The 22,409-nt window shown below is 53.9% G+C and overlaps 1 long non-coding RNA gene across 3 annotated transcripts in view; it reads right to left on the bottom strand.

The window, feature by feature from the left end:
- Positions 1-22,409, bottom strand: part of LOC309815680 — a 188,661-nt gene that overhangs the window by 62,361 nt on the left and 103,891 nt on the right. The window contains exon 4 of one of the 3 annotated variants that reach the window (XR_014295920.1): positions 15,446-15,677. The exons of the other annotated variants lie outside the window; for them this stretch is intronic. This is a non-coding gene — a long non-coding RNA (uncharacterized lncRNA). Of the gene's footprint in view, positions 1-15,445; positions 15,678-22,409 lie in introns of those variants that run through there. 3 annotated transcript variants of the gene reach the window in all.

Raw genomic sequence — 22,409 nt, 5'->3', positions numbered from 1 at the left:
GGGGACACAGCACACACAGAACAGCAAGCAAGCCATGACAGTGCATGTGTGAGCAAGTGTCAAAGCAGAGGGCTCAGGCTGAAGGGAGAGTGGACTGGGAAGTCTTCCTGGAGGAGGTAGGACTCCTATGGCCTTTTTTTTTTTAAATAGTTTTTAAAAATTGTTATTTATTTGTTTATTCACCTATTTATTTATTTGGCTGCGTTGGGTCTTTGTTGCTGCACACCGGCCTTCTCTAGTTGCGGCGAGCGGGGGCTACTCCTCGTCACAGTTTGCGGGCTTCTCATTGTGGTGGCTTCTCTTGTTGCAGAACATGGGCTCTAGGCACGCAGGCCTCAGTAGTTGTGGCACGAATAATCAGTAGTTGTGGCTCGCGAGCTCTAGAGCACAGCCTCAGTAGTTGCGGTGCACGGGCTTAGTTGCTCCGCGGCACGTGGGATCTTCCCAGACCAGGGCTCAAACCTGTGTGCCCTGCATTGGCAGGTGGATTCTTAACCACTGTGCCACCAGGGAAGTCCCTCCTATGGCCTTTAAGTTCAGAGAGTATCTGAGACCTTAGGAGCAACCACCTTGTTCCAGCAAACCTTAGCACCTAGAGTCAGGGGAAGGGACAACGGTGAGCACCCTCCCCCCTCCCCCCCATGGGTGTTATCGAGATATAGTCCTGGCCACCTCATGACACTGGGGCATCTGAATGCCCAGAACAATTTAGGGGCCCCACCATTCTCCTCCCTCCATCCTCCTCCTCCTCTGCTTCCCCTACCACCACCAGAGACTCCTCTCCTCTTGGTTTATTCAGGGTCCCTGCTCTACCTACTGCCTTCTCTCCCTGTCTGTGCTCTGCTTCTGCTGCCCCTCCCATCTGGCAAGTCCTCCTATTTACTCCTAGGAGCTAATGGAATAATAGGCAGATCATCTGCAGTCAGCTCAGCATCACTACCACCCCACCTTAGGTCTCCTCTGTGGCACTGAGAGAGGCTGGGAACTACAATTCCCAGAATCCCCTTGATTGTATGGTTCCATCTCGGAAACACTAAGGAGAAGCTCTGGTCCAATATCTGTCATATTTGTAAGAAAAGGAGAGGTCATGATTAAATCTAAATGCAGATCAAGAGTTTTCTATGAAAATTTAGCAGCCAAACTGACATGTGCCATAAGTGCAAAATACATTCCAGATTTTGAAGACTTTGTACCCCCAAATGTAAAATACCTCATTAATAATTTGTATATTGGTTCCATGTATTTTTGATATACTGAGTTAAATAAAATACTAATTTTGCCTGTTTCTTTGTACTTTGTTAATGTACAAAAAAGCACTGAAATTCTTAAATTACGTATGTAGCTCACATTATATTTCTATTGGGAAGAGCTGGTTTAAAATGTGTGGAAAGTGGATGGAAAATAAACACACAAAACACTGTATAGATGCATGAGACAATGAACAATGTCACAATGTTGAATGTGGATTAATGTCACACGAGAGAGATGCAGATGTCAAGAGTTAAGAGTTCAAAGGAGAAAAAGAGGTCCCCGAGGACTGCTGGGCAGGGAAGGGAGGTGGTGACGGCAGGACTGAGCCACACTCTAAAGTACAGGGAGGATGTGGACCAGGCAAGGGCGTGAGGCCATTCCAGGCAGTGGATTCAACATGCTAAGGGAGGAATAACTCAGGTATGGCAAGATGCAAAGGCCTTGGGGTCTCAAGCAAATGTGAAGGAAGGGTCATTGTTTCCACCTGTGTCTTCAGTCACCCCTCCATTCATTCCACCCTGTGGCTAGAGTGCTGGGGAGGGAGAGAGGCAGGCAGGAAGGTCCTGAGCTGTGTGCTGCGAACATGGGTACCATCACCTAGGGCACCAAAAGGGTCTTCGAACACCAGGTCACACTGCAAACTCAAACCCAGATCCAAACACCTCCTCGGCTTTGTCTAGAGTGGGTTCCCTAAGGGACCAGGTTTTTCAGGGGTGCTGGGGTCAGGGTCCAAGCTCCAGCAGGGCAGGATGCTCTACCCAGGTCCCAACCCAAGCAGCCCCATGCCAAGCAGGTTCCTGGGGCGAGTCAGAGGGGAAACATGTGCTCCAGTCTGAGATGAACTTACTCCATCTAGGCAACATGGAGTTTGGTGGAATGAGGCCGTGGGGACAGAAACACGAAGCCCACGGCTTGAAAGTGCTTGCATTTGCATTTTGCAGAATTTCTGGCATGGCTGTCCCTGATCAGAAGCAAGATCTTTCTGAGAAAAGCTGGGACCTCTGTGGTCCTGGCCTGGTCCTTAGGGACTGGCCGCCTGGAGCCGGGGGAGGAGCTGGAGCCGAGTCCAAGTGGGATGTTGAGTCATTTCAGGAAGGGCCGCTGTGGTTTCCAGCCCAGGCCAGAAGATAGGCCCAGAGACTGGACCCAGAGGAGCGGAAAGGCCAGCCAGACCAGAGGGGGCGCCAGAGCGTCCATTGCAGCACAACCAAGATCAGGTAGCACGGTGGCCTCAAAAAAGCACTGATCCCCAAACCCTGAAAGTGCACTGCCTTGGACAGGCCTCCTTGTTGGGAGATCTTTGAAAACAGGAGAACTTTCCCACCATTGCCTCCAGGGACCTTCACTCTTGGTTCCAGAAAGAGGAAGCCTTAGCAGCTCAATAAACCCTTCCTAAGCACCTATCTGTTCCCCAACACTGAAGCAGGCACCACAGGGGAAATGAGAGGAAAAGGAGAAAAACTTTAAATCTCAGCGCAGAAAGAGCCTTAAGAGGTCACTTTAAAGCGACTTTCCAGGGACTTCCCTGAAGGTCAAGTGCTCAAGAATCCAGGCTTTCACTGCAGAGGGCACAGGTTCAATCCCTGGTCAGGGTGGGCGGTGGGGACTAAGATCCCGCATGCTATGTGATGGCAAAGAAAAAAAAAAAGTGACTTCCTAAAGTAGAAATTCTTGCAACAGCATCCAGGGCAGCTCCATGTGGCCTTGGTGCTCTGAGAGCAAACAGTTTAACAAAATCGAAGACTTTGTAAGCAACCTTTGGAGGACTGGCCCAGTATAGGAAGGGGCACTAAAGCGTGCAGCCTAGACTGCAGGAGCCACAGAACCCTCAGCCAGGATGGCCGGTGACAGGGATGGCCAGGGTGACGGGGATGGCCAACTGTGCATGGGAATAGGTGGAGAAGGCCTCCTGGACAAGGGGACTGGAAGTGGGCCTTGAAGGACATGCAGGTTCTGGGGGTGGGAAGAAGAAAAGGGGATGCAAAATGGTTTAAAAAATAAAAATAAAAAAAGAGGAGGAGAAGGAGGAAGAGGAAGGGAAGGAACAGGAGAAGAAGTTGACAGTAGTGATTTGAGAGGCAGGAGGAAGTTTTCCAGCCCCCGAATCTCTGTGGACTAAACTCTCACCATGAAATTTTCATTTGGGGGCAGACGGGGGGAGGGACGACTAAGTTTTTCATTCTTTATTTTCATCTTTCAAAATGAAGCTTTCCTTGCTGAGATAACATGTGAAATCCCTAACAGGACATCAGATGGTGACAATCAAATAACAGGCAGATAGGAACGGAATAAAGACAAACGCTGCCACTGTTTTGCCACCAGTTGGCCTGTTGGACCAGCGGCTAGTCATGTCCACAAAAACGCTATGGCAGTACGGAAGGGAGAGAGATTGGGTTGGCCCAGGGGGCAGGGTCGGTAGGGATCTCCACCTCATTGACTCAAGAAAACCCTGACTTTCTCCTTTCAGTCTCTATGAAGCTCAGCCCTCCAACCAAATCTTGAAGTGTAAAGAGAAGCAAGGTCTCTCCGAAGCGATGTGTTCTTGTTGGCCTGAACAGCTTCTGTGTGATCTCAATCTCCTTTCCAAAGGGCTCATAGGACAAAAGCCCTGAGAACGTTTCACAGCAAAATTGTTAAGTTCCTGGGCTCTGGAGTCAGGCTGCCTGAGTCTGAGTCCTGGCTCTCCTGGCTGGATCTAAGACCTTGACCTCCATCTCTCTGAAGCCAAGTTTCCTCATTTGCAGCATGAGGCTGAGAAGAGTACTTATTTCACAGGGTTGCCATGAAGGTTAAAATATATAATGCACTCGAAGTATGTGGAACAGCAGGCATTATGCTGGATAAATGTTGCTCTTAATATTCTCACAGATTTTCTGCAACCAACCAATACAAAGAATCCTTTGGGTGTTTCAAACAAAGACAGAGTCTACCCAACCAGGACAACAATTTTTAGCATCATTCTTCCATTTATTCACTTCTTACTTACTGAATACTTGCGATGAGCAGGATTTTATAAAGAGTATAAAGACACAAAGATAGTGTGGAGAGCTACCCTGTCTTGAAGGAATGTACAACTTAAGTAGGCACAATAAGACATGGTCTCAAGGCATGACACAGTGAACAGGGCTGTATGCTGAACTTACAAGGTCCCGTATCATTTAGGATTGGGTTAGGCTGCAAGTAACTGAAAACCCCAAATGATGGTGGCTTAACGAAGGTGAACATTTATTTTTCTTTGCTATAATTAAAGTCAGGAGGCAAGCAGTCTGGGCTGGTGTTTGTGGCTCAACAAATGTTAGGGTCCAGGCCACCCTCAACATACGGCTCTACCCCATCATCCGACATGACATTCAAGCTCCAGCCTGCTCATCCCATTCTTCATCTTCATCACCATCTTCCTCACCAGAGCCACACTTGCAGAGCACATACTATGCGCTAGGAACCATTCTAATCACGCTTCAAATTTCAATTCATGGACTCCTCACCCCAGCCCTATTACAGCAATATTATTTTTACTCCTGTTTACTGCTAAGAAAACTGTGGCACAAAAGGGTTTAAGTAACTTGCCCAAGGTCAGGCCCCTAGATGGCAGGGCTAGGATTTCAACTCAGTCTGGCTCCAGAGTCCAGCTACTAGGAAGAAGCTAAGAAGGGCATTCCCTGCCCTTTAATGACATTTTGGCCAGATCTTAGTCATATGGCTATATCCAACCACAAGGGAGGCAGGGAAATGTAGTCATCATTCAGGGCAGCAAAAACTGGGAGTTCTTTTACTAAGAAAGACAGGGACCAACTGCAGTCTGTGGTACGGATCCCCATAAATTCATCCCCTCTCCCACAGTGGGGCACCCCCAGCAATAATCCTGTATCACATGACCCCTTCCCTGCCCTTATCCAAGAGAGGCTGGTCAGAGTTCCTGAACTGGGACCAAGAGAGAGATTCTATCTTGCTGTATTGGACAGTGGCATGTGCCCTCCAGGGCAGTGGGCAGATTTCAGCCAGCTCTTCAAGGCTACAGTCTATAAAGAAAACACTTAAGTGGATGTTCTCAGAGAGAATGTTGCCCAAGCAATATTTCCAGCTGCCAATGCCAGGGCCCTCTGAGGTGCCACAGCATTCCTGCCATTGGGTGCTATAAGACCCACCATATGCTTGTGATAAAAATCTCCTTGTTTGTTCCAGTGGATTTCTGACAATTTCCCAATTGTCATCAAAGAATTCTAACTCCATAACCAGGCAAGTGTGGTGAGTCCTACCAGCAGTGTCAACCAAAATGCTATGGAAGTATGGAGATTTGGCCCTGGGGGATCAGAGGAGGCTTCATAATCTGGGTTATTATCGTTGACTCATAAAGTGCTGACCATGTGCCAGACACTGTTCCACGTTACACAGTCTCACTTACTCTTCAAATACCCAGTGAGGCAGGTGTTACTATTATTATTATTATCCTCATTTTACAGATGAGTAAACCAAGGCACAGAAAGGTTAAGTAACCAAAAGCTCAAACAATAAAAGTAGTAGAACTGGGTCTTGTACACGGTCAGTCTGGCTCTAGCTTCCTTGTTCTACCTTTTGGGTTTGGGTGTTTGGTGCCTAGGCTGGGTCTTAAACAAAGGGTAGGACTGTGATCGGCAGAGGCAGCACTGTCCATGCCAAGCCGGAGGCATGTGGGAGCCACATCACGGAGTCAGTAAGAGCAAGGCTGACTCAGGAAATCTGGAAGAGTTGCAACACATGGGTTCTAATAAGCAAGAGTGGGCAACCGGGGAGGAAGTGGGGTTGGGAGTTGATTCAAGGTGGGGACTGTGAATCTATGCTAAAGATTTTTGAGGACATTCTAGAGGTACTGGGGAGCCATCAAGAGTGTTGACATTGGGAAGTAACATGCTCTGGGCCCGGCTTGGGGATGACTGCCCGGGAGCTACACGACTGGAAGACTTTCAGGAGGCTCTTACAAAAAATGATCCAGTCCATGGGATTCTGAGAGGGATGGAGAAGGGACGATGGAGACGTGACCTCTGGGGTCTAGAAGCAGGACTTGGGGCCACCTGGGAGACCAGGGAGAGGGAGGTGCCAAAGTCAATTCCAGAGAGGTTCTGGGCCCACTGGTGGGGTGGGGTGGGGGACAAGGGGAGGATGAATTCGGGTTAGACAGCACGAGTTTGAGGTGCCTGTGGGACACCCTTGTGGAGAATCTTACAGGCAGACATGGAAGAGAAGTCAGGACTGGAGGGCTTCCCTGAGGGCGCAGTGGCTAAGAATCTGCCTGCCAATGCAGGGAACACGGGTTCGAGTCCTGGTATGGGAAGATGCCACATGCCACGGAGCAACTAAGCCCGTGCGCCACAACTACGGAGCCTGCACTCTAGAGCCTGTGAGCCACAACTACTGAGCCCGCACGCCACAACTATGGAAGCCCGCGTGCCTAGAGCCCATGCTCCACAACAAGAGAAGCCACTGTAATGAGAAGCCCGCACACCACAACGAAGAGTAACCCCTGCTCCATGCAGCTAGAGAAAGCCTGCACACAGCCAATAAATAAATAAATAAATTAGTTTATTTATTAATTAATTAAAAAAAAGAAGTCGGGCTTCCCTGGTGGCGCGGTGGTTGAGAGTCCACCTGCCGATGCAGGGGACGCGGGTTCGTGCCCCAGTCCGGGAAGATCCCACATGCCGTGGAGCGGCTGCGCCCGTGAGCCATGGCCGCTGAGCCTGTGCGCCCGGAGCCTGTGTGCCCGGAGCCTGTGCTCCACAACGGGGGAGCCCACAACAGTGAGAGGCCCACGTACTGCAAAAAAAAAAAAAAAAGAAGTCAGGACTGGAGACACAGCTCTGAGGTCATCCACAGAGCGTGATTCCTGAAGCTGTAGGCACAGACAATACCCCAGGACAGAGACGCTTGTCTAGAACCTGGCGAGAGGCAGCAGAATGAGGCAGAGGAGAGGAGAAGCAGCCGGCTCAGTGGTCTGAGGATAGTCAGGAAAGCGCGTGCCCTCGACGCCCAGAAGAGGCTCTCCAGGAGGAAGGCAGGACCCTTGGTGCCAAGCAGGGTGGGGGTAGGAGGGCGGGAGGTGGCCCAGAGCTATGGCCTCCCCTGGGGGCCAGGCTTCCGCTTCCTGCAGGCCCAGCCCTGTTAGAGCTCCCGCAAGCCTTCCTGTTGCCCTGGAAATGGCTCCAGCACTGGGGCTCTGCAGAGTCCAGTTGTTCAGATTTATGATGGAAAATGGCCTCAGGGACTGGGGCAATTTACTGGTCACAAACAAATTCCAACTTGTCCATGAGTGTGCCTCATTCTGGTCCCCACACCCAGGCCTGTTCACACCTCTGGTAGAGTCAAGCCTGCCCGGAATATTAGCGTGTGGGCCGGGCTCTGCGGGGAGCAGCACTGCGTCTAAAGGAGGCCGGACAGCCCTCAGAGCCAGGCCTCTCTCCCCAGAGCATGACGGGGGGACGGGGGCTCCTGAGGGTGGGATCCCAGCACAGGGACCACTGAGCCATCTCCCCACTGCTTACATCCGTCTCCTTCCCAGAGGAAGAGCCCACATTCCCCCGTCCCTCCCCCGCTTACCTCTGAGCCCATTCTCAGGCAGGCCTCCCTTCCAGGAAATGGGGTGTAGTGAGGGCCCAGCCCAGGGGAAAGCACCTGTTCACAGTCCAAACCTCCAGGCTGCCCAGGTGGAGGCGGAGGCAGGCGGGCCGGGCCAGCAGGCTTTGGAGGGACCGGGGCAGGACGGGAGGGGCGCCCTCAACTCCTTAAGCCGCTGGCCTTGCAGGCTAACGGGCAGCCCAAAGTATCCTCCCCAGGTTTACATTGTGTTTTGCTGTTTCTTCTCTCCTCTCTCATTAAAATCCCATTTCCCCGGCCATGTTGTCTCTACCAGTCTATACGAATATGGAAGCAAGTGACCAGTTTCAAAACAACGCAGACTTCTTCACGCTCTTGCCTGACGTTCACCTCCCTGGACTGCTGACTTCCCCCACCCTTGGCTCAGCCCCAGGCAAGCTTCTTTTCTTTTCTGTTCTCTTTTTTTTGAAAATTGGGATTGGAGCCAGGATGAAGAAACAGATTGGGGATTCGACTGTTTCCATCGAGATGCCCGCCCTCCACCCCCTTCGCTGGAATCTACGCCGGGCAGAGTGCGGAAAGGCGCTTCCCGAAGGGAGACATCACCCTCCTGCCTCCCAGCCCTCCGCCCTTGCACCCATCCCCAGTGTGTGTGTGGGGGGCTGCATCCCAAGATAGCTGATGAGGCAGATAAAGAAAGGTTAGATGTGTTCCAGTGCCCTCACCTGCCAGCCCTCACACAGACACCCTGGGACAAGGGTCCTTAGCCACCGTGGTGAAGGCCAAAATCACTCATCAGCCCCAACCCAGACCCCAGGTGGGTCGTGGGAGCAAAGTGGATGGTGACCAGGGCTTGTGATGAGCAGGAAACCCAGTTCCTGCCCCAAGAAGGTTTTACAGTGTGCAGCTAAAGAGATGAGATTGACAAACGTGAATCATTTAGAAACAGAGTAAGATGTAGGATTTTAAAAGCTGAGGTTCTAGAGGCAAGTTCTATCAGTGTTTGCAGGGACCCGGTGGGCTCCAGGTAGGGCCCTGGAGGGTTTGAGAGCAGGGCAGGCCTGCACTGCTGCCGTAGCGGGCAGTGAATGAGGGAGGGCGGCTTGCGGAGGGAGGCTGTCATGACCACCCCGCACAGAGCCCCCAAGCACCCAGTTATGAGACTGTCTCAACACAGTGGCCAACCGTGACCTGCTATGGCTGAGGTGGGCTGGCTCCTCTCAGAGCCACTGGGGGAGGCTGAGGTTTGGGTTTTGTTTGGGGAGAAGCTTAAACTTCAAGGAGGTTTATAAGCAGACACCTGACTTACCTACCCATGAGCCCCTCACCATGGTAGAGGCCCAGGAACGCCCAGAGGGGCAGGGACTAAAGGGGGACCGAATGCTGCCAGCACCAAGGGCCCCCTGGTGTCCCGGAGTGGGGATGGGTGATGTGAGCTTTCTTGGCTGGAGGAGGATGAGGAGATAAGTGGAGATAATGATCTCTGGGGGTGGCGGAAGATGGCCTAGCAGATACCGAGTCCCACGGCCAGTTGCAGAAAAAACCCCAACCACACTTCAAGCGACCCCAAAGGCCCTAGCATCCCTGATTAAAGAGCTCGGGTCCCCTCCTAACACCCCCATTGCCATCCCAAACAGCACAAAGCGCGACCAAGAAGGCTTGCTCCTGACACCCTTGACTGATCTCTCCAGAGCGGAGGCCAGAGCCCCTGGAATCACCCAGATGCACCCTGTCCAATGTGGCCCCCCTCTGCAAGCCTGCAAGGGCAGGAGCGGAAACCAAGAGCATGCCACCCAAGATAAAGGTTTCCGTCTGATTTTGCGGTTCTGCTGAAGTCGTGTTCCTAACTGTCCAAACAAACAGTTTTCAGCCTGGAGGCCAGGACGTGCCAAAACATGCCACTTCCATCTCCAGCACCAACTGGGTGCCACGGGCACAAACCCATTTTCTAAGTCACCGCCAGCACTAAACAGTGACCAGTGGGCCGTGGTCGCCAGCAGGGAGGGCTGGCTACCAGCTGTGTGACCCTGCGCGTAAGGACATGAGGCAGGACTGGGCAGTAGAAAGTCTGCTGACAGGGAGGTGAGAATCCTGCCCTCCCAGCTGCACCATCACCCCCTGCTGACCTTGCTCAAGATGCTTTGTCCCACTAGGTCTTGGTTTCTACATCCATAAAATGGGAGAGGAGGGCTAGTACCATGGTTCTCAAAGTGTGTCCCCTTCAGCACAATCATCACTTGAGAACTTGTTAGAAATACAGATCCTCAGACCTCACCCCTATGAATCAGAACCTCTCAGGCAGGGCCCAGAAATCTGTGTGGGTTTTTTTTGCTTTGTTTTTTAAAATTTATTCATTTATTTATTTTTGGCTGCGTTGGGTCTTCGTTGCTGCACGCGGGCTTTCTCTAGCTGCGGTGAGCCGGGGCTACTCTCCGTTGCGGTGCGCGGGCCTCTCACTGCGGCGGCTTCTCTTGTTGCGGAGCATGGGCTCCAGGTGTGCGGGCCCCAGCAGTTGAGGCATGTGGGCTCAGTAATTGTGGCTCGCGGGCTCCAGAGCGCAGGCTCAGCAGCCGTGGTGCACGGGCCCAGCTGCCCCGCGGCATGTGGGATCCTCCCAGACCAGGGCTCAAACCCGTGTCCCCTGCATCAGCAGGCGGGCTCCCAACCACTATGCCAACAAGGAAGTCCCCAGAAATCTGTGTTTTAACAAGCCTTCTAGGTGACTCTGATGCGAGCTAAAGTTGGGAGATCTATACATTTCTGTCCAGCTCTAATATCTAATGAGCTGTTTTCTTTTACCCAGAAGAACTATTTACCTCCCAGGTTATGTTATACCCTTGAAAGAAGGACCAGCCCTTCTCTTGAGAGAGACTGAGCACTCAGCCCTGTCCCCAGCTCCAGCCTAGTCTGAAGTTGGCATCACCAGAGCTCTGGGCTCTGCGGGAACTCAGACCTTGGTCCTGCTGTGCTCTGGGAACTGGCCTGGGCTCAGGACTCTGGATTCTGGGTGTGGCCTGAGATATAATAGCCCAGAGGAACCAAGTTCAGCCCCTGTGGCTGTCACAGGGCAGCAGAATCTCATTTCCAGACAGACTACCAAGTCAGCTCCATCAGGAGAGTTGGAGGAGACCAAGAGCTAAAAGGAGGGCTGTGCTAGCTCTGGGGATCACAGGCATTATGGTCAGAAACAAATTTTATTTCCTTGCCACCAGCCTTCACTCAGAAAATAACTCCAAGGAGAGCACCCCGCTATAGAGACACCAGCTGTGGGTGTATGCTTTCTCTGCAAGGAACTTCTAAATGCAAACAAGGCCTCTAGGCCCATGAAGGGTATTAAGAGGCCTCCCTTCCTGGCTTAGATCCAAGCCCTAGATCTGTCCACAGGGACATCCTCAGACATCGGACTGTCCCAGCATGGTGGCCTTAGCTGAGTGGTCTTCAGGAGCTGGATTCCTGGGAAACACCAGCTCTGGGACTGGTGCAGGCCAGCTCACAGACTGATTGAGATTGAAGGGTAGACCCAGGAGGGCTGGGGCCCAGCCTGGACTCTAGGGGAACCCTGGGAGCTGGGCCCAGAAACAGAGGGCACAGTGAGCAGGGACAGGAATCTGAGCCAGGAGCTGGACAGGCTACAGACTATCATGGCCTAATAGGCCCCCTCGGCCTCTCTAGTACAGGAAAAATGTCGGGGGGGGGGGCGGGATTGGTGGTGTGGGGCAGGTGATGGGGCTGCTCTCTGGTGAGGATGCAGAGAGGCTGGCAAAGCCAGACCCTTGGTCCAGTCAGTAATATCTTCCTCCTTGGGCCCTGGGCCACTGAACCATAGGGCCCATTTCCACTGAAACACATTTCCTCCAACTTTCTGGGGCCTGTGATTAAGGTGACACAGTGCGTTACTAGCACTCACAGAAGAGGCAAGGCTGGGAGATGGGGGAGGGGGGCCCGACTGACACTAATCACAGGCCAAGGCTCAGACCAAAACTCATTTCGGACCCAGAGGCTCTGTGCCTGTTTTGGGAAAGTTGACGAATCCCATCCCGTAATCCTGCCCATCAGGCAATTTTTCTGCCTGGCTTCCAAGTGGGAGTGGGAGAGAGCCCTGGGGGCATCTGTCCTGCTGAGGAATGTATTCTCTTAAAGGGGAAAAGCCACCTTAGTTCGGTTTTGTTTGTTCCACAGAGGCCTATGGTTCAGGAGTGTCAGGAGTTGGGCCTTGATGGCAGCGCCAGTGCCGGGTGGAGGCCAGTCCTCAATGCAGGGGACAAGGAAAGGGCATGGGGAGCCCTGCAGGCCCACTGCCGCCTCTCTGGGCCTGCTACTCAGACGTGGGCCGGGACTAACAGCTCAGCCTGGCCAGGAAGCTGTTACAAACGCAGACTCTCAGCCCCTCCAAGCCTGCTGCACTGGTCCTGGAGCGGACACCTTCCTCCCTGGCCCAGGGCCACTTGGGGGATGGAAACAGCACAGCACCTTCCTCCAAGAGCTGCCCTCTTCCCAGTCCAGACAACTCAGGTGGGAAATGACAAGTGTCCTCAGCTTGTCCACATCCCCCGTGCTGAGGAGACCCCTGTTCAGGGCAGAGACCCTCAAGGCAGCCATCCGGCACCCATGCAGACTCGTGCACACACAAGCACACGTACACGCACGTAACCTCACCCCTGTCCCGCAGTGAGTCCATGGCACCAAACCAGCAATACACAAATGATACAATTTAAGACCACGGCCTCCTCAAGTCACAAAGTAGCCAAGTTCCAGGCAGGTTGTGTGCAAACTAGATTTGTCCCCCTGATCGTATTTTCCCTTCAACTGATGTGATCACTTCAGAGATGTGTTCGCTTGGTGGTGGTGGGTGGGAGGTTTGAGATGAAAATATACATTTTTTAAAAATCACACTTGAAAAGGAAGGAATCCTTTTCAGATCATATAGACAAAAGAAAATAGTAGTCTCATGGTCATACCTCACCAGTACCTCAAGGCAGGGATCAGGGAGACCTCTGCTACTGCGAAACCCCAAGCTATTTCCTCCTGGTCTGTGTCCTCCAGCGAGGTGTGGGAAAGGAGAGGCATCTCCTAGGACACTTTTTTGGTAAACCACTTAAAGTCAACTTCATCCTGTGAGTGTCCCGTTGTGACCCCTCGACACTCCCAGACCATCACACCTGGGGCTCTCACAGAGTGAGCAGGAATGAGCAACCAGCTGGCAATAAGCAGGCACTGTCTCTTTAAGAGTGTGGCCTGAGAGTTTATTTACCAGGAGGTTTGTTTGGGTCTCAGTGGGAGGAAAGGAAGAAGATAAAATGGGTTGGGATACTAGAAAGACAGAAGACAAAAAAAAAAAAAAAAAAAAAAAGAATGCAGAGAAAGCAAGATTAGAAAAACTAGGTCTAGAGGGAAAATTTATTTTTGCAACAAGGATTCCAGTTCCCCAGGGGCTGTTTCCACCGAGCAACTTAATCACCAAATGTGTAGGTTGGTCAAACACAAGTCACCGGGTGAGTCCGACTGAGGCAGCCTGAGCCTGGCTACTGGGAGCCACCTGCCCAGCTCAGGCTCTGGGCCCAGGGGCTGGCACTGCAGGTTGAAACGAGGACAGGGTGCGGGTAGCCTGGAGACAAACCCAGCAGCTGGGCCTGTGGGAGGGACAAAAGTTCCCAACCTGGGCTCTGGGGCACCCAGGATCCCTGCAACTGTTTGCATCTTTGTGTGGTGGACACACATGTGCTCTTGAGAGCCCACAGCCTTCACAGGCTCCCCTGATCTTTGGGACCAGCAAGAAGAGTCCAGTTGGGGTCAGGCCTGACTCAAGCCCCTTGTGATGTGAGGTAGGCCACTCGGACCCTCTGCTTTAGGTGTGCTGGTAAATCTGTTTCCCCAGAGCTGGGGAGCCGCTGAGGGTGACCAGGCAGAGAGTGGTAAAATGAAAGCTGTCATTCCATGTGGAAAAGAGGGAGATTTTCTTTTTTTTTTTTTTAAAGCTGTGAATTTTTTTTTAATTTTTTATTTATTTATTTATGGCTGTGTTGGGTCTTCGTTTCTGTGCGAGGGCTTTCTCTAGTTGTGGCAAGTGGGGGCCACTCCTCATCGCAGTGCGTGGGCCTCTCACTATCGTGGCCTCTCTTGTTGCGGAGCACAGGCTCCAGACGCGCAGGCTCAGTAATTGTGGCTCACGGGGCCTAGTTGCTCCGCGGCATGTGGGATCTTCCCAGACCAGGGCTCGAACCCGTGTCCCCTGCACTGGCAGGCAGATTCTCAACCACTGCACCACCAGGGAAGCCCAAGAGGGAGATTTTCAGGTGGCTTTGCCAGAGGCCAGAGTCCAAAAATGGTTGACACTGAGTGAGCTTGTGGGACAGGGGGAACCCTGTAGGCTTGGACCCAGTCTCTGGTGAGACATTCTGGGTACAAAATAAGACTATCCACAAACAGGTTGGACACACAGCGCACACATGTGCACGCACGCACAGATGCCGTCCCCTTCCTCGCCCAGCCCTCCTGGACAGCAGGCTCCCTGCAGAAACGGATCTGCCCATGCTGGCTCTTTGAGGCCATGCCTCTGCAGGGAAGACAGCTGAGAGCTATGGGTCATGCTGAGGACACTATCCAGCCCCTCTTGGAGGGGCAGAGGCCACCAGGCCCTTCTTAGGGGACAGATGGGCCCTGATGTTCCAGGAGAACTCCCAGAATTTGTCTTCATGTCATATTCTGAGGATTGGGGGACAGCCTCTAAGTGGGATTATACCATCAAGCCTGCTTTAAACTCTAGCTGCACCGGCTCCAAAGCATGTCCCATCTCCTGGCAGTGGAGGTGAGGAGGAGGGGTGTATTGGGCAGTGACTGGGTCACGCCCAGGTCATCAGGTCATGGGACTGGGTGGCCAACACCTCTGCCCCTTCACACCCCCCAGTCCCCCACAGACTCCAGCACCTAGAGTCCCCACTGCCACGTGTAACAGGCATAACTCCTTAAGTAGGGAAAAGTTGCAACTTGGGACCTCAAACCTCACTCACCAGGAAACTGGGTGATTACACTGCCTCAAAAACTCAGTGTTTGATTTCTCCTGGGGAAGCCAAGGGCAGTTTGCATAAAAGGTTACTAGACTGAGCTTCTTGAGGGCAGGGGCTGTGCCACAACCACCCCACCCCCCCCACAGAGCCCCATCGGCGCTGATGTCGAGCACACAGGCAACTTAATACGTGTGTTGGCTGAAAGGATGGGACGATGGGCAGGTGGACAGGCTATATCCAGTCTTCCATTTTGAGCCCTCCATGCCAGCCAGTTCAAAGGGAAGAGGCCATAAGAGAGTGAAGCTGTCAGAGGGAGGCAGGGGACCCTCGGGTGGGTGCCCCTGGGGGAAGGAGAAGGAAACATCGACTGGTCAAATCAAAATCCCTACAGCCCCAGAAATCCCTGCAGGGCCTGGCAGGGACTAGGCTGCAGTGTCCACTTGCTCAAAACCTGCCTCAGGCTCCCATCCTCCTGCCCAGCTTTCAGGGTGCCCCTGTCAAGCCGCCTCTTGCTAAATAAACCTGCCTTTGTGTGTGTGTCCCGGAGGAGAGAGAATGGACTGGGGGAGGGGAAGAGGACCTGTTTGTCAAAGCAGACCTCCTGAATGCTTTTAAGGGCCTGCAGTTTGGATGAGTAAATATTTTCCCTTTCGGATGAAAGGTGCAATCATCACCGTTTTTTAATTACTTTAATTAGAAAAGATTGCCTTAATCTTTTACTTATCTGTACTATTGTGGGAACTGCCGGAAAATGAAGTGCAGGGAAAACAGGTGGAGTTTGACCTTTGCTCTCAGCATCTTGAATTTCTTCTAGGCTGGTAATTACGAAGAATCAGGGGAAGTTCCTTGCAGAATCTAGGAAACGCAAACACACACACAATCGTGGATAGGAGGGCACACTGGCTCGCTCTCTCCCCTCCCCCCACACACAGGCACACTCTCACGCACGTGTGTGTACATGAGTGGAAGGGAAAATGGACCCCAACGGGGCAGACCAGAAAGTTCCAACTTTGAGAGCAGCGTTGCTCTCCGAGCCCTGAGATGTGGCTTAATGAGTTTCCCAGGGTGGCCTAAAATGATTAATTAAGCAGACAGCTCCTTACCCCCTCCCCAAACAACGGAAACCCAGTAACGGTCTGTTTGGGGAGGGAGCGGCAGGGGCCCCCTGACCCCAGGGGTGGCTGGGGACGTGATGTAAGAGCCAGGAGCCCAGATAAGGGACGATAGCAACGGCCTATAACGGCCACCGAGGCTCACCCTGCCCAAGCCCTGACTACAGGGCCTCTCTCTGCTCCTGGCCTCTGGCCTCCTGCCCTGTGTCTGGGCACTGCCCAGGCCCAAGAGGACCCTTGGCAAAATGGCAGATTGGGGACAGTTGTCTCTGGCCTCTGTCCCTCCCACTCAGGAGCCCTCCTCCTGCCCATTTCTATCGTGCACCGTTCCTGGGCTCATAGCTGAACACTGGGAAGGGATTCTAGAGTCTGGCTGGGAGTCCAGACCCACAGGCGTGGAGCATGATGGGAAGGGATTCTAGAGTCTGGCTGGCAGTCCAGACCCACAGGCGTGGAGCATGATGGGAAGGGAAAGAGGAGAAGTGGATGGGAGGTTCCTTGAGGGCTTCCCTCTCAGACCACCCGTGTGTGTGGGGAAACTACTCTGTCCTTCAGAGCTGTCAGAGGGCCCCAAAGCCCAGCATCAGCCATTCACTGACTCAGCAAACATGTACTGAGCACTTCCGGTGTTCGGGATACAAGGGGTGAGCAGTGGTATAAAATGCAGACTCCCAGGCCCTAGCCACGGGGATCCAGATTTTGTTGCCTGAAGGGAGTCCTGGGATCCAGGTGATGCTTGTACACAAGCAGAGCTAGGCACTCAGGTGTCTAGCGGCACCTCCATTTTCTGCATCCATCACCAGGACAGGCTGCCTCCAGAACCTGGATGTTCCTCTTGGAAGGTGCCCCAAGGATTCAGCTGTGGTGCTGACGTTGTATTCTAACCTCTTTTCCACAGACAAGGGCATGGCCTTCCTTCCCAGACAGTCACATCCCCTGGGGACTGGGACAAGAGCGGGACAAAGGCTTCTCTGGAATAAGGAACACCCAGCTGGGGGTTTGCAGTCTGCCTTTGTAAACAGGCCTTGCAAAGGGGACAGGGGCTCCAAAGCAGGCCCAGACCGGGCCAGCCTGCAGGGTGGGAGGAGATGGAGGTGGAGGTGTGGGTCGGGCGGAGCCAGGAACAGTGTTTTCCTTTCTAAAACGCTCCGGGTGCTTGGATCGGATTTCCAGCCTTGTGTTTACAGCATCTGCAGCCGCGCGTCCATGACCACGTCTGTCTGTACCTGTGTCTTTCTCCCCAGGTGTCTGTCTGTGTGTTTGCGTGTTCTATCTGAGTATCTGATCACACCTGTGGGCGATGGTCCCTCTGTGTCTGTAGGAGGCCTTCTGAGAAAAATGTCTCTGGCTTCCACTTGTGTGAGCTCTTCCGCCTCAAAACATGGCTAAAATAAACCTTGCTGAAAAAGCTTTAACAACAATTTTTTTTCCTGTCCCTGGCAGGGGCAATAACACCAGCGGGTCTCCACGGTCAATTTAGGAAGCTTGGGAAAACACTGCTTATAATTAAAAGTCTAGAAGGGCCTCAATTAGGGCAGTGTTTGCCCTGCCGGGCCCGTTCCCAAACCCCGCTCGGCAGCATTCTTCTCCTGGCTGGAAAAAGCCTTTGATTCGCACCAAATGTTCAGCGGTCACACTGGACCGGGCCTTGGCACTGCATCCCCTGCCAGCTGCTCAGGGCACAGGCAGGCCTCTGCCCCAAGGCTGCTACCTGAGATCCCAGCCCTCCCCCTGCCCCCGACTTCTAGCCCCTCCGTCATCCTGAGCTCCTGAGGTCTGGAGGTGCAGACCCCCCTGGAGATGGAGCAGCCCGGCCCACACCGGCGTCGACTCCCTATCCAGGGTGGCAGTGCTCAGCCTAAGAATTAAAAGCCGAACGTCAGGCCTATCTGAGGATGAGGCAGCTGTGTCAACGTGGAGAGAGGTGGTGTCAAGGCGCAGCAAGGGACACCCCAGTGCCCCTTCTTACTCTGCAGAGGCTGCCTGCGTCTGAGCAGAAGCCGGCCTTGAGTGACAGCCACCTCAGGAAATGCAGCCAGAGGGCTCCAGACCGTTCTTCCAGGACCAGAAAATACAGGGCTTGGCAGAGAGGGTCAGGAAATAGCACAAGCCTCTGACCTCTTGAGTCCCTAAGGATTAAAGACAAGGATCTAACCGGGACGGGGCCCAGGGTGCCATGCCTGCCCCCTCCTTTTGGTGGAGGTGGGGCCTCCAAAGACAGAAACACGGGGGCCCGGGGTGTTGCCTCCTCCCTGGGGAAAGGCTCAGCCCCCTCAGCTGGGTGGGCGGGAAAGAGAAGTGCTGAGTCAGCTCCGGAGCAAGCCTCTTCTCCCTCCCAGGACACACTCACACACACTCACACACACACACACACACACACACACACACACTCTGAGGCCACAAGTGGGCCCTTGGTGTCCCAGATCACAGCCACCCACACAAACTCACATTTCTGCACAGGCTCATACTGACACCCATTCACAATCACAGACACGGCAACAGTCAGACACACAGCCACTGTAACAAAGGCTGGCAGGCCCCGGGCAGGACCAGGCTGCCTTCCGAGGTCCCTGAGTCCTTGGCAGCCCCCAGCACCCCTTGCGAGAGCAGAGGAATCATTGTGCAGGCAGATGGTCTGTGATGCAACGCCAAGGTCAGGTCCTCAACCCCACTGGCCCACGCCCTGGGGGTGGGTGGGCGGGAGAGTTTGGGGAAATCTTGAAGAGGGCAGCCTAGGTGCCGGCCCCAGATCTGCTGATGCCCCAAAGGGAGGGCCTGGCCCCAGCAACAGGGAACGGCAGGGGAAGGGTTACAGCCTAACCAGAAAAAACAATTACTAACGGGAAAGGCAGCACATTCCAGCCCTGCTTAGCAGGGCCGCCAGGGCCGTGGGTGGTTCTTGGATTATGCATTTCCTTGAAAACAAAAAGGAAAGTTCAGGGCAGTTCAGCTGTGCCCTGAATCTCACTCTGGGGCCTTTGTCTCCAGCCCCCTCATAGCCCGCGTGACCGCGCACACACACACACACACACACACACGCAATCCCACTGGCCCAGCCAAATGTCCACTGGGAAAGTGGGAACATTAGTACCACTGAAAGCTTGCAAGAAAAGGCTGGAAAGAAGAACTGAAGCAAGAAAGGGGAAAGGGTAGGGAGTGGGGACCCCAGAGAACTCTCAGCGCCCGGAAGTCTCCATTCTGTGGGTACAGTTGTGGGGAATGTCTGTTGCTTCACTCAGCAAACCTATCTGGAGCCCCTGCTCTGTTCCAGACACCGTGCCAGGCACTGGGGTTATCCTCGAGGGCTTCCTGTCAGGAAGACCTGCTCTCCCATTTTCCCCACAGTGGTCTCTTCTACCCGTTTCTATCTCAGATCCCAGCTCTCTCATCTATGAAATCTGGTCTCCTGATAGATTCTGATGATCGAATTCAGACTGAGAACTGCGCAGCTGATAAGGCTGAGAGGAGACCCTCCCAGGGTGGTTTACTTCTTAAGGAGCATGAAGATGGTGGCACCTCCCTGTGCAAGAACAGGAGGGGGCAGCCGTCTTGCCATAAACATGGGAACAGATCCAAATGGCCGCTGAGCCTGACTGGACATGTCCTTTCTCCCCGTCCTTCACCAAAGCCCTGTGAGGACACAGCTTCTCCACCATAAACGGGGAAACGGAGGCGTGAAGAGGGATCAAGCACCTCGCTCAAGCCACAGCACAGGCTGCCTCCCCCCCGCTCCCTGGGATCTCTCTCCCCCCTCGGCTCTCTGAGTGGCATCTTTGAGGTCTTAGCTTAAACACTGTCCCTCTGAGAAGGCCTGTCTGACCACCCGTCTGAAGAAGTCTGCTCCGTATTGCCTCTTGTTCCCTTCCCCTTGGGAACGTGCTGATTTTGTATGTGTTTATCTGAGGTCTGTCTTCCTGGCCAGACTCCCACCTGGAGGGAAGGGCTTGCGTCCATTGTGTTCACCACCTATATCCAAGCTCCTGGGATAGGGCCAAGCACACAGTAGGTGCTCAATAAATGTTTGTGGAAGGAATAAAGAAATGAGTGGCTACATGGCTTGGGTAGGTGGAACCAGGTCAACGTCCAGGCCTCCCCGTAGATGTATGCCGCTCTCCTCCATCGAACTCCCTCCAGAATGACAAAGTGAGCAGGAAGCTTGGGGCCTCTCCATTCCAGCCCTGGGCTGCATCGAAAACAGCCCAAACTTCAAAAAATAAGATCAGATTCCACAGCTGGGCCACATGTTGCTTCTGTTAGGCCCAGATGCCTGGCATGTACGGGTCCTGATGGGACCTCACCCAGAGGGAGGGCGGGGGGCACTGGCTCATGGGTTCCACCTGGACAAGCTCATTCATGTCTCTGCTCCACAGGCACTGACCAGGTGCTGAGCTGGGGTCTCACGTGTGGTGCCTGCCCTCAAGCTGCACCCAGGCTTTCCAGAAAGATAGTCAAAGAACCCTACTGGTGAACTGTGCTCAGACCCTGTGGAGAGTGAGATGATCTGGGGGCCACAGCTCTGCTGGGGACATCAGGGACAAGGAGGTCGGGCGTGGGCTGAGAGAGGGGCTGACCAGCATGGGCGTGCCAGGGACAGGGAAGAGCATGTGCCAAGGCACAGAGGGAAGAGAGTGCCCACGTGGGCCTAGGTCACACCAGGAGTTCACTGGGTTCAGGGAGGGGAGATGCCGGAGAAGGGGCTGGAGGAGGGATGGACCAGGTCACGGGGGGCAAGGTCACTGGGGGGCAAGCCCTAGCTCCTCAGGCGGACCCAAAGAGCCAGGGCTTTACTGGGTAGGCGGTGGAGAGCCCACCAGGGCTTTTAAAAGGGAAAGGGAAAAGACATAGGCAGCTTTGCATTTTAGAAAGCTCAAACTACCAGAAATTTGCAAAAGCCCTGGTGGGAAGTAAAAGTGGACAAGTTGGGAGTCTGTGGCTGTCACCCAGGCGAGCACTGATGGCTGGGACTTGGGGCTGCAGGGTTAGAGGTGAAAGGGCAGATGTGAGAGGCATTTAGGAGGGAGTGGGAGAGCCTTGCGACGAACTGACAGGAGGGAAAGAGGGCAAGGGTGCTGTCGAGGATGACCCCAGGGTTCTGGTCTGCTCAGCTGAGTGCAAGTGGGCAGGCAGGAATCCAGGGGGAGAGGATGATGTATCAGCCTTAGCCATGTATCTGGGGGCTGTTAGGGATGTGGGTCTGGAGGGGAAGGTGCTGGCCTGGAGCTCTGGAATTGTCTAAACCCAGACCTGGGTGTTGCCCAAGGAGAGGACCAGGCAGGAGGATTGAGCTGAGTGACAGAGGAGGGCTAAAGACAGAGCTGCCCCTCCCTCTCGGCCAAATCAAATCCTAGCATCCTCTGAGATCCACTTCACGTCCTCCCACCCCATCCTATGTGTGAGAGACAGCATGTGGCAAAGACAGGAGGGAGGAAAGAACTTGCACCAAGCCCGAGGGGCGGGATTAGGATGGGTGGAGGGCCTTGGATGGGGGAGCAAAGGTGCAGAGGTAGGATAAGGGGCCATGTTCCAGAACTGTAGGGGTCTCCCCAGCCCGGGCCTGGCCAAGGCTCCTGGGAGGCAGATGCTTAGAATGACCTGCCTTTGTTGGGGGGGGACAGACCCCAGCCCACTCAGATGCAGTGGCCAGATGCTATGGGGGGCAGCCCTTCCTCGGGGGGCTGTTAGCCCAAGGCCTGCTGGGTCCAAGCCAGGGAGCTGGATCTCTGGTCTCTTGTTTCTCTCTACGTGGAGTCTCCACGGGCCGGGCACAGAGGTGACAGGGAGAAGTACGTGTCCGGAAACAGGAAACTTGAGCTGAGCATCGTTTTCCACTCCTTGTCCTTTCTGTGGTGTCGAAGAGAGGATTTTACTTCTTCGCATTCTACAGGCTGCACCCTAGCTTGTCCCAGCCAAGGGGGGCTGTAGTCCTCAGGGATCTGTCACCAGCCCTCAGCTTCTCTCCCTGAGTCACTCCAGAGAGGTCAGCCAAGGCCTAGGACCCCAGCTGGCTCCCCGCTCCCTCTCTCCTCCCAGACCCCACTGCAATCCCACCTTTTACCTGGTCTCCCCCTCTTCAGCCAGGCACTCCCGGAAGAAGGCCCTGAGGACAGGGCTGTAAAGAACCCACATGGCAGCTGACAAGGCCAGCTTACCTCCCTTGGCTCTCCTAATGATGCCGCTGTTGCCAGTGGCTGGCTGCTAATGGTTCACCCTGTCCCACAAGCCTGTGCCCAGCCAACCTCAGATGCCAGCAGATGGCCCATCCTCTTTGGTACCCTTGCCCATCCCCATCCATCTCTCCCTCATTTCTCTTTCTGATATTCCTTCCCCTCCCCGCTACTCAGCCTATGTGTGTATATGGGGCAGGGGGAGTGCCCCAAGCCTCGAGATTCTGGCCATCGAGGTGGAAATCATTGCAGTAATTAACAAGCCTCCCGGGCGGCGCTGGTGAGGGTGGAGAGGCGAGGAGACAACTAGG

This window comes from Mesoplodon mirus (genome assembly GCF_964341445.2).
Source record: "Mesoplodon mirus genome assembly, chromosome: 14".
NCBI classification, from domain to species: Eukaryota; Metazoa; Chordata; class Mammalia; order Artiodactyla; family Ziphiidae; genus Mesoplodon; species Mesoplodon mirus.
The sequence above is the reverse complement of the archived record's forward strand: the minus strand, read 5'-3'. Positions and strand labels throughout refer to the sequence as shown.